Source organism: Capsicum annuum, chromosome 3 (assembly GCF_002878395.1).
Source record: "Capsicum annuum cultivar UCD-10X-F1 chromosome 3, UCD10Xv1.1, whole genome shotgun sequence".
NCBI lineage: Eukaryota > Viridiplantae > Streptophyta > Magnoliopsida > Solanales > Solanaceae > Capsicum > Capsicum annuum.
The window spans coordinates 132,870,048-132,883,187 of record NC_061113.1 but is presented as its reverse complement, the minus strand read 5'-3'; positions in this window follow the sequence as shown (position 1 = coordinate 132,883,187).

Below are 13,140 nucleotides of genomic sequence, written 5' to 3'. Positions count from 1 at the left end.
TTTGTCATGATTTATGCTGCACCGATAAAATTTTGAGAGTTGAATAAAACTTTTATCTATTTTTTTTAAAAGTATTTTAAATTGTTAATTATCAAATAATATATTTACTCTTTGTGTCCCAATTTATGTGACTTCGATACAATTTTGAGAGTCAACTAAAATTTTATATATCTTTTAAATATTCTAAGTTGTTAATTATTATGATTTGCAGTACTTTTTCTTTTATCTCAATTTATGTGGCATTGCTAAAATAACAAGAGTCAATAAAATTTCTATATGTCTTTTAAATATTTTAAATTATTAATTATTGTGATTTGTGATAACAAATTAGTTTTGAACATGATAGCCAATTAAATAAATAAGAAAAATTTACTTCCAATATGTAGTTATAGTTAATTAATATAAATTAATAGAATATATTAAATATTTAAACCATTATGATAAAACAATGGAATTATTATATATTGGGGTATGATATGTAATTAAGTGAAAGTAGAGGGAGTTTTTTGGTAATTGCATAAGAGGTGGTCGAAAATAATTTTTATTTTGTCATGATTTATTCTGCACCGATAAAATTTTGAGAGTTGAATAGAACTTTTATCTATTTTTAAAAAAGTATTTTAACTTGTTAATTATTGTGTTTTATAATAATTTTTACGTAGTTATCAAATAATATATTTACTCCTTGTGTCCCAATTTATGTGTCTTCGATACAATTTTAGAGTCAATTAAAATTTTACATATCTTTTAAATATTTTAAGTTGTTAATTATTATGATTTGCAGTACTTTTTATTTTATCTCAATTTATGTGGCATTGCTAAAATAATGAGAGTCAATAAAATTTCTATATGTCTTTTAAATATTTTAAGTTATTAATTATTGTGATTTGTAGTAACAAATTAGTTTTAAACATGATATCCAATTAAATAAATAAATAAAATTTACTTTCAATATGTAGTTATAGTTAATTAATATAAATTAATAGATTATATTAAATATTTAAATCATTATGATTATATAATAAAATTATTATATATTGGGATATGGTATATAATTAAGTGGGAGTAAAGGGATATTTTGGTAATTGGATAAGAGGGGGTTGAAACCACCTCTTCTATATAATAGAAAAGAAATGTACGTTATTTTGTTTTTAAATTTTTTAGTTGGCCTACATAAAAGCTCTTTTCAAGATTTTAATTAAGAAATAAAGGTTTTACAATTATTTAATGTAATTATAAATCACAATCACTATTAAAATCATATTCGCTTCATTCCCTTTTAATTACTATTTTTTTTTTTTAGAGTCCAACGATACAAACTTTGATCAACATTTTACGATGTATTTCTTAATCAAATTGAGAAAAGAAAAATTGCAATTTATATTACTTTCCATGTAGTTTCTTAGTATCTAAATTATAATTTTACAAAAATTGAATTAATCCAATCTAACTTAGCTTTGAAACTTAGCCAAGTTGATTTATAAAAAAATGAGGGGAGCAATTAAAAAGAAATGAAGGGAGTAATAATTTTCAAAGAATCGTTTTTTGAAATCAGTGAAAAAATCTATCTTTAATCAAGACCTCTTCGTAAATATAACTCTTGAAAATAATTTTAACTTAATATATCACTTTAATTGTGCTTATGTGGGTGATTCAATTTTATTAAATTTAAATCCGTACAAAATTTGGATTATATTAAATTCAAAATATATTAATCTCAAATAAATATTGAGGATTAATATAATTGAATTAATTATTTAAGTCCAAATAAATATAGATTTAAATAAGACCCAATTTTTATTGGGTTAGTCCATTAATTTGGGCTACAAATGATGAGCCCACTTTACTAAGCCCAAGATATTGTCATATTCTAGAGGCCCAAATAAGTGCCATGTGTCAAATGACGTGGTATGCCAAGTCAAGTGAAGGAGCCAATATGACCGTACCACATGTCAAACTGATGCAACAGGCCCATGAAATAAAAGCTCATAAAAAGGCGTCACTTCACTCAAATCTTATTGGTCAAAGGAAGTCCATATTGATCATGACTTTTCCTTTTCCACAAGTATAAATAGGGGTCTCATAATTCAGAAAAGGGACCCCAGAACTCTAACAAGTAGGAAGAGAAAGCTCGTGGATCAAACGCCGCAATTTCTTTAAAAAACTCAAGCATTCAAATCAAGTTCATCAAAGTTCAAGATCAAGACCGTAATATTCAAGAACAAGCTCAAAAACTCTTAAATTTAAGCACAAGTCAAGATCAAGTCCCTCAAGTCTATCAAATCAAATTCCAATTCAAGATCAAGCTTTAATTAGCCCTTGAATTTATATTTGAAAAGGCGACTCAGAGGATTCATAGAGATTGTAACACTCACTTATTGAAATCAATAAAATCGATTGTTGCAATATTTTCTTGTCTCGAATTATTTATTTTTCGATCTCGAAATTTTATTATCCAACAAATTCTGGCACACCCAGTGGGACAATCTCTACCTCTCATCTCAACTTTTCATACTTCAAAGTTTAAGAACAACGAAATGACTTCTAAGAAGGTCAATTCTCAATCAACTGCTTCCAAGGCTGCAGATTCAAAGTTCTCTACTGAAGTAGAAAGCATCCTTGGTGTTACTTTCGGAAGCTTGGGAGCTGTCACAAGAAGCAAGGCAGGCTTGCTAGGACAACAAACACATCCAGTATCATCCGCACTAACTCCAATTTTTGGATCTTCAGCCCCGAAAGGAATGAAGTCCAATGCAAGTGATTCAGAATGAGGAAGCAGTGTGGCCGAATCGCTGAAAAAGACTCTAGCTCTACTTGAGCATTCCGGTTCCAAATACTCTGAAGCCAAGAGCGATGGTCGTTCAACAAATGCATCATCTCCACTTACACCACATAAGATAAGTACTTCAAAGATCAATTTATGTAATAATCCGTGTTACTTTCCAACATCTCCGGTGATCATGCAAGTAATGGTAACTGATGCCTCATCTGTGGAGGAGCAGCTTGCGAATCTGACAAAGGCAATTGAAGGCCTGACCAACTATGTTCAGAATCAAGAGGCTAGAATTGATAAGATAATAGATAGAGTGGAAGGCTTGATAGACGGAGAATCTAGCCATGCGCCGGGAAAAGCTCCAGAGGTTCATGAGATAGAAAATCCTGTGAAACAAACACCATCGACTAAAGAGGTGCAAGTTTCTGCTGAGGGAATGATCCCGATTGGGCAATTGAGGGAATTTATTGAAGGGACCCTCAAATACAAGTATGATGTTGTCACCAAGTCTTCCTTTGCATATGCCAAGCCTTACACTGCAAGAATAGGTAGCCTCAAAATGACTGCTGGCTATCAACCCCCTAAATTTCAATAATTTGAGGGCAAAGGTAACCCAAAACAATATGTCCCACACTTTTTCGAGACATGTAATAATACTGAAACTTACGGTGACTATCTTGTCAAACAATTTGTTCGTTTCCTAAAGGGAAACGCCTTTGATTGGTATACGGATCTCGAGCCTAACTCCATCGATAGTTAGGAGCAATAGAACATGAGTTCCTGAATCGCTTTTATAGCGCAAGACGTACAGCGAGCATGGTAGAGCTCACAAATACTCGGCAAAAATAGGACGAACCAGTCATTGACTTCATCAATCGATGGAGACATACTAGCCTAAACTATAAAGATAGGCTCAGCGAAGCTTCTGCGATAGAGATGTGCATCCAAGGAATGCACTGGGGGCTTCTCTACATCTTGCAAGGCGTTAAGCCAAAATCCTTTGAAGAGTTAGCTACTCGTGCTCACGACATAAAGTTGAGCATGTCTTCTGCTGGAAAGGAAGAAACGCCTATCCATGACCCTCGAAGGGAAAATGATAAGCAAGAACCCAAGAGATGGGGTAAGTTTGTCCCCAAAAATAATAACAAAGAATCCATGAATGTTGATGTGTCTCCTGTGAAATTCACCACAAAGGTAAGCAAGAAACAAAGTGTAAAGACGAATTCTGGAGCACGTCCAAATTAGAAAATGTTAAAGGAGATGCAAGAAAGGGAATATCCCTTCCTTGATTCTGATTTTGCTGAGATTTTTGATGAACTCCTTCAGCATAAGCTCATCGAACTCCCAGAGATGAAGCATCCCAATGAAGCCGGAAGGACTAATGACCCTAATTATTACAAATATCATAGGCTCATAAGTCACCCTCTGGAGAAATACTTTGTCTTTAAAGATAAAGTTATGCAACTGGCAAAAGAGAAGAAAATCTTCTTCGACGATGAGACAGCCAGTTCTCATCAAATTTTTATCACTTTTGGCTTGCTCGACCCGGTTAAAATTTATGTCAAGGAGTATAATGAGGAGATATTAGAGTCTGGCAGGTCTTCAGTTGATGAAGACAATGATGAAGGTTGGACTCTAGTGGCTAGACGCAAATGCAAAAAGATAAGTCTGTGAAAGGAGATGTACGAGCAGCTAACTGAAAGGAAAGTGTTGAAGAAACTAAGAAAACAAAAGTTGGTTGCACTTCTAAAAAGGACAAGGGTGACGGAGCTTCACTGTCAGAAGCCTCGGTGTCCGGTAACTTTAGAGGAATTCTTACTGAGTTGGTTCCGCAATAAAACTGCCCAAGTCAACCTTAAAGCATCTTGTTTTAATACCGCCAAAGAGGGGGCAAAGGGTGAGAATCTACCCATGAAAGTTCCTTCATCTTCCGAAAGGTTGGATGAAACTCTTGGCGAAGAGGCACATGTGTGTGATACAAAAATCACATTCATAAATAACTATCTTCTGCTTAGTGAGACCCCACATAACTGTCCCTTATACATGGTGGGTCAAATTCTAGGAAAAAATATCAATAAAATCTTGATAGATGAAGGATCTGGAGTCAATATCCTGCCTATCTGTACGATGAAGGAGCTTGGCATCGCTACTAGCGAACTGGACGAAAGTCGTATAATGATCCAAGGCTTCAACCAAGGGGGCCAAAGGTCCATGGGATGTATCAAGTTTGGAATTAGTATGGATGATTTTCAATCAAACCCATTGATGCATATGATCGATGCCAAAACTTTATACAATGTATTGCTTGGTAGGCCTTGGGTGCACGAGAACAAAATTATCTCGTCCTCTTACTATCAATGCTTGAAGTATCTCAAAAATGTAGTGGAAAGAATGATAGTCGTCGATGATAAGCCATTCACTGAAGCTGAGTCATATTTTGCCGATGTAAAATTCTACTTAAAGAATCATATTGTAGATGAGAAAATGATTGAAGATGTCACCAAGACCAAGTGTGATGATCTTGTATCTAAGAAGGTCGCGGTGACTATAAAAAATTCATCAACAAGAAGCCTTTCTTCACTTTCAATAAAGAAAGCGTCGCTCCTATGAAGAAGAAGGTAACTCTTATTCTTCGCTACGTGCCAAAGGTAAAGAAAGAGGAAGATCACTCACTTGATAACCAAGATAATGTGCTAAAAGGGCTAACTTTACCTATCAGGAAGATTGATGCAATAAATCCATCCTCAAGGCTACTTGGGGAATCTGTGGCTCAAAATTCGCCACTAGATATGGCACTCCTTACGAAGAGTACAAAAGAGGGCTTTGATCTAAATACATACAAGCTATTTGTAAAGGCTGGATACAATCCTAATGAGCCATCAAGGTTGGGCAAAATTCCATCAGAGGGTAACACCAGGCAAGCACGTGAAGGGCTAGGATACGCGCAGCCACCTACTATTCGCATCTCCATAAGAAGGGCAGTCAATAATTACATCACCGTGGAAGAAGAATCTACTACCGCTAATAAAAGACCCTCCGTATTTGATCAACTTGGAGAATCAACCGCTAGAACTTCTGTGTTCGAAAGGTTGGTCCTATAAATAAGAAGAAAAACACCAAGCATTAAAGAAGTCATCAAAGAAAGATGCAGCACTCTTCATTTAAAATCTAGAAGGATTTCCAAAGTTTGATTTCTTCTAGAATGAAATGACAGACATAACTGGTAGTTTCATGCAATGAGGTGTTTAAAGCGAAGGCGCATACTGTGGTTTATACCAAGCAACGTAAAGAAATTGAAGAGAGTGTTGGCTCCTCATATCATGTTATGACCCAGAACGAGAAAGACGTCTCGTCTCAAATAAAGGTTGATGAAGAGATAGAAAATGCCTTTTGGTGTTATCATATATCCATCAATGACGATGATCCTCAAGAGGAGGAAGATGCTGGAGATGCTCCATCGCAACTTGAAGAAGGAGTAAAGGCCACAATAGATCCCTTAAAGGAAGTTAATCTTGGAACCGATGAAGAACCAAGACCAACTTACCTGAGTGCGTTTCTATAAGTAGGGGAGAAAATCGCTTATATGGATATACTCAAAGAATATATGGATGTCTTCACCTGGAGCTATAAGGAAATGCCTGGCTTAGATCTAAAAGTAGCGGTCCATCAGTTGGCAGTCAAGAATGGTGCCCGTCCTGTTAAATAAGCCCAAAGACGCTTTAGGCCGGAGTTGGTTCCACTGATCGAAAATGAAGTTAACAAACTTATTAAAGCTGGCTTTATTCGTGAAGTCAAATATCCCATGTGGATTTCAAGTATTGTTCCAGTACGGAAGAAGAATGGCCAAATTTAAGTTTGTGTCGACTTTCGAGATCTCAACAACATATGCCCTAAGGATGATTTTCCAATCCCCAAAACGGAGTTAATGATTGATGCCACCATTGGTTATGAGGCAATGTCCTTCATGGATGGTTCATCCAGCTATAATCAAATCTATATGGCGCTAAAGGATGAAGAACTCACTGCATTTTGTATGCCTAAAGGTATTTATTGCTACAAGGTGATGCCTTTTGGTTTGAAGAACACTGGCGCCACTTATCAAAGGGCTATGCAGAACATCTTTGATGGCCAGCTCCATAAAAATATTGATTGCTATATGGATGATCTAGTAGTGAAGTCAGGAAAGAGAGACGACTACTTCAAAGACCTAAGAATGGTATTCGAGTTACTTCAAAGATATCAACTTAGGATGAATCCATTGAAGTGTGCCTTTGGAGTTACTTCAGGAAAATTTCTTGGCTTCATTGTGCGACACCGAGGAATTGAAATTGATCAATCTAAGATTGATACAATTTTGAAAATGCTTAAGCCTCGGGATATTCATGAGTTAAAATGCCTTCAAGGAAGACTAGCATATTTAAGGAGGTTCATCTCAAACATGGCTGGAAAATATCAACAATTTAGTCATCTTATGAAGAAGGACACTCCCTTCGAATGGGACTAAGCTTGTAGTAATGCCTTTGAGAGTATCAAATCATACTTAATGAAACCTCCAGTTCTTGCGGCACCCATACCTAGAAAGCTATTGATACTTTATATCGCGGCACAAGAAAGGTCGGTTGGAGCACTACTGCTCAAGAAAATAGTGAAGGTAAAGAAAACTCTCTTTACTATCCGAGCAGAATGATGACACCAAATGAGCTAAAGTATTCTCCAATTGAAAAGTTATGTTTGGCATTGGCCTCTTCAATTCAAAAGATGAAATACTAGTTTCAAGCTCATGTGGTTCGTCTCGTGTCAAGGGCAAATCCCATCAAGTTTATAATGTCGAAACCTATCCTTAGTGACCGACTTGCAAGATGGTACTTTCAATTTCAACAGTTTGAGATTGTGTATGTTCTCCAAAAGGCCATAAAGGGACAAACATTGGCTGACTTTTTAGCAGACCACCCGATACCTAATGATTGGGAACTGAGCGATGAACTTCCTGATGAAGATGCAATGGTCATTGAAGCTAGACCCACATAGAAAATGTTCTTTGATGGTGCCGCACATCGAGATGGAGCTGGTGTCGGGGTGGTATTCATCACTCCACAAGAAGAGGTCATCCCATACTCTTTTACCCTAATAAATTATTGCTGAATATCAAGCTTTTATACTTGGACTTGAGATGACGGTGGACATAAAACAAATGTAATTACAAGTCTTTGGTGACTCACAATTGGTGATCAAACAACTTTTGGGAAGCTATGAAGTCAAAAAGTCTGAGCTGCGACCATACCATGATTATGCACAAAAGTTGATGGGATGGCTTGAAGGAGTAACCCTCCAACATGTGCCATGGAGAGAAAATAAGTAAGCTGATGCCCTAGTTGCTCTGGCCTCAACCCTTACTCTTCTAAATCAGCCTAAGCTACTGTCCGCCAAGAATGGGTAGTACCGCCGTCAGATGAGGATATAGAAAACAAATACTTCGTTGCTGTGTCTGAAGCTGTAAAAGAAGATTGGTGACAACTTATTATTGATTACTTATGTTATGGGATACTTCCAAAAGATCCAAGGAGAAAGACTGACATTCGTCGTCGTATACCTCGCTTCCTTTACTACAAAGACACACTATACAGAATATCATTTGAAGGAGTACTCTTACGGTGTTTGGGAGAGGAAGAAGCAATTCAAGCTTTGCAAGAAGTGCACTCTAGAGTTTGTGGATCACATCAGTCTGGACCGAAGCTCTATTTTCACATTAAAAGGATAGGATATTATTGGCCAACGATGGTGAAAGATTGCTTGGACTATGCGAGAAGATGCAAAGCTTGCCAATTCCATGCAAATTTCATACATCAAACTCCAGAGGTGCTACATCCAACTGTATCATCTTGGCCATTCAATGCTTGGGGAATGGATGTTGTTGATCCACTACCAAAGTCTTCTGGTGGATACTTATCCATCTTGGCTGCAACAGATTACTTCTCAAAATAGGCTGAAGCTGTTGCTCTCAAGGAAGTAAAAAAAGAAAATATTGCGAACTTTATCCGAGTGAATATCGTCTACCTTTTTGGAATTCCTTAATATATAATGACTGACAATGGAAAGCCGTTTGATAACAAGTTGATAAACAGATCTGTGACCTCTTTGGCTTCAAGCAGCGCAAATCTTCAATGTATCATGCTGCCTCCAATGGTCTAGCTGAAGCCTTCAATAAGACTTTATGCAACTTGCTGAAGAAAGTCATCTCTAAATCCAAACGAGACTGGCATGAGCGAATAGAAGAAGCTTTATGGGCGTATAGGACAACTTACTGTACACCAACATAAGCAACCCCATACTCACTTTCTTTTGGAGTTGAAGCAGTCCTGCCACTTGAGCGTCAAATACCTTCTTTGAGACTAGCTATTCAAGAAAGGCTCACTGATGAAGAAAATGCTAAGTTTCATCTTGCGGAGTTAGAAGCTCTTGATGAGAAGAGGCTGGAGGCTCAGTAAAATTTTGAATGTTATCAAGCCCGGCTATCTCGTTCTTTCAACAAAAGGGTTCGCTTAAGGTGCTTCTAAGTTGGAGATCAATTCCTTGCAGTAAGAAGGCCCATTATCACTTCTCACAAGTCTGGAGGCAAATTTACCCCAAAGTAGGATGGACCATATGTCGTACAAGAGATATATTCAAATGGTTCTTACAAGTTTGACTATACAGATGGCGTGAGGATTGGACCCATCAATGCCAAGTTTTTGAAGAAGTACTATCCTTAAAGGAAGATAACACTCCTTAAGGCACGAGTATAAACTGCATGTACACTCCTTAAGGCACGAGTATAAACTGCATGTACACTCCTTAAGGCACGAGTATAAACTGCATGTACACTCCTTAATGCACGAGTATAAACTGCATGTACACTCCTTAAGACACGAGTATAAACTACATGTACACTACTTAAGGCACGAGTATAAACTGCATGTTCACTCCTAGCTTGCAAGAGTATAAACTGTGAATGGCTCTCACACACATACAAACCTCACCCAGAACTACGTTGTGAATTGATCCTCTTTACTGAGGTACGTAGGCGTTTGGAATTTTATTCTGAGTTCAGTTGCACAAAAAAATATGTTCATGCAGTATCTACCATATTGATAGCAAGTATGAAACTATTCTAATTAAATTTTGGACTTACTCTAAATATCTGTGACTCAATGGGGGCAACCCATTGAAAAGAAAGAGAGTTCCTTCAATGGAATTTGGAATGCCAAAGTTCTCTAAGCTTACAACTAAGAGGATCTCAAAATTTTCATGCCTTAAGGTGGACAAAATTTGTCCCTTTGCACCTTCTTACGGATTTATCATTACAAGGATATCAAAATTTCCATGCCTTAAGGTGGACAAATTTGTCCCTTTGTACCTTAAGCTGGCCTCTAACGGGTTCATCCTTAAAAGGATATCAAAATTTTCATTCCTTAAGGTGGACAAAATTTATCCCTTTGCACCTTCATTTGGCCTCTTACGGGTTTATCTTTACAAGGATATCAAAATTTTCATGCCTTAAGGTGGATAAAATTTATCCCTTTGCACCTTAAGCTGGCCTTTAATGGCTTCATCCTTAAAAGGATATCAAAATTTCCATGCCTTAAGGTGGACAAAATTTGTCCCTTTGCACCTTAAGCTGACCTCTAACGGGTTTGTCCTTAAAAGGATATCAAAATTTCCATGACTTAAGGTGGACAAAATTTATCCTTTTACACCTTAAGTTGGCCTCTAACTGGTTTATCCTTAAAAGAATATCAAAATATTCATGCCTTAAGGTGGACAAAATTTGCCCTACATCAAGTGAAAGGGACCATACTTAAAGAAGACCATTTCATAAGTGCATTGATGAAAGAGCCTATACTTAGAGAAGATCATCGCATAAATGCATCGGTGAAAAGGCCCATATTTAAAGAAAAACATGCCGTCTTCAAGCAAAGCCTTTCAGTCTTAAGGTGACAGAGTCGAAGTTAAACTCTTACCACCTTAAGCCGGCCAATTATACGTAAGTCTTTCAATCTTAAGGTGACAGAGGCGAAGTTAAACTCTTACCACTTTAAGCCGGCCAATTATGCGTAAGTCTTTCGGTCTTAAGGTGACAGAGGCGAATTTAAACTCTTACTACCTTAAGCAGGCCAATGATTGCATATTGCATATTTTTTTCAACCTTTCAAAAAAAAAAGGAGGAAACAAGAAGAAAGTAAAAACACAAATAGAAAGGATGTTACCTGTCAGAGCGTTGCGATCTTGAAAATTGTATATCACTAACTTAGATTGAGACAAGATGCCTTGATGAGAATAAAAATCTCAAAATCTAGTTTGATGCAATCAAATTTCCCTTTGGTGATGATGGTCCCACATCAAGATATAAATTATTTAGGAAAGCAATGCAAATCTGGAATCCTCTAACAGATAGCATATAAGATCGACTTCAAAAAAATATCTATAACAATCCAAAAAATGATAAAATCCAAATTTTGAATATGTTATAAATTCATGTTTCTTACATCTATAGGATTAAGCGGATCATAATTTTGATACTATCACATTGAGATATAATTTTTTTTGGAGATGTCGCATAAATCTGAAATTGTTGATGCATCAAAGCTCAATGTTAATTTCGGGATAACACCTGAAAATATCTCGATTGTATTACATTATGAATTTTGGATATGTTATAGATATTTGTGTCTAGTTTCACAAGAATCAAGCGGTTTGTGATTTTATTCTTCCTACTTCAAGAAATGAAAGTTTTAGTAAAGACGCGCAAATCTGAAATTTTCAGCATGATAAATTCAGGGGTAAATTCAAAAAACTATCAGGAATTATATTGAAGGATTTTAATTTTGAATTTTGGATATGTTGTATATCTTGAAGTCTAGTTTCTGGAATATCAAACGGATTATGATTTCAATATTTCTACAATGAAATATGAATTTTCTACCACTAACATGCTGTGCTGAAAAAAGTGACGAAAATAAGAGAAAAGTGGGAGCAAAATAAATTACCTCAATATTATTGATGACTTGGAAACTCCAAAATTGATATTGAAAAAGTGGAGAAACTACCTCCTTTTATAGAGTTGTAGGATGAATGTTTTCTTCTCCAATATAAATTCAGATTGGAATAATTTTCATCTCCAAATTCAAATTGGAGATTATTTCCTTCTCCAATATAAATTCAGATTGGAATAATTTTCATCTCCAAATTCAAATTGGAGATTATTTCCTTCTCCAATATAAATTCAGATTGGAGTAATTTCCATCTTCAAAATCAAATTGGAGATTATTTTTTTCTCCAATATAAATTCAGATTGGAATAGCTTTCATCTCCAAATTCAAATTGGAGATTGTTTTCTTCTCCAATATAAATTCAGATTGGAATAATTTTCATCTCCAAATTCAAATTGGAGATTATTTTCTTCTCCCATACAAATTCAAATTGGAGGTTGATTTTCTTCTCCCATACAAAGTTAAATTGGAGGTTGTTTCCTTCTCCTATCTAAGTTTAAATCGGAAGAGTTTTATTCCTGGTTAAGTAAAGAAATGAAAAAGTCTTCCAAAACTATTTGAAATTGGATATCATGCCTCACCAACGGGTCTTAAGTATAGAGATTCGTGGAAAAAATAAGAGAGCTTTGAGAGACAATGTCAATATGGTTTGGCTTTAAAGTTTCTGAATGAGGTGTTCTGATGTATAGAAAATCGTTGAAGCACGAAGGAAATATGTTTAAATAATCATACTTCAAGGCTAGTCTCTAAAATATTAAATATCTTGACAAGTCTTGAAGTAGGGGGCATTTGTGGGCGATTCAACTTTATTAAAGTTAAATCCGTACAAAATTTGGATTATATTAAATTCAAACTATATTAATCTCAAATAAATATTGCGGATTAATATAATTGAATTAATTATTTAAGTCCAAATAAGTATAGATTTAAATAAGGCCCAATATTTATTGGGTTAGTCCATTAATTTGGGCTACAAATAATGAGCCCACTTTACTAAGCCCAAGATATTATCATATTCTAGAGGCCCAAATAAGCGCCACGTGTCAAATGACGTGACATGACAAGTCAAGTAAAGGAGCCAATAGGACCGTACCATATGTCAAACTGATGCAGCAGACCCATGAAATAAAAGCCCATAAAAAGGCGCCACATCACTCAAATCTGATTGGTCAAAGGAAGTCCATATTGATCATGACTCTTCCTTTTCCACAAGTATAAATGGGGTCTCATAATTCAGAAAAGGGACCCCAGAACTCTAACAAGTAGGAAGAGAAAGCTCGTGGATCAAACGCCGCAATTTCTCTAAAAGCTCAAGCATTCAAATCAAGTTCATCAAAGTTC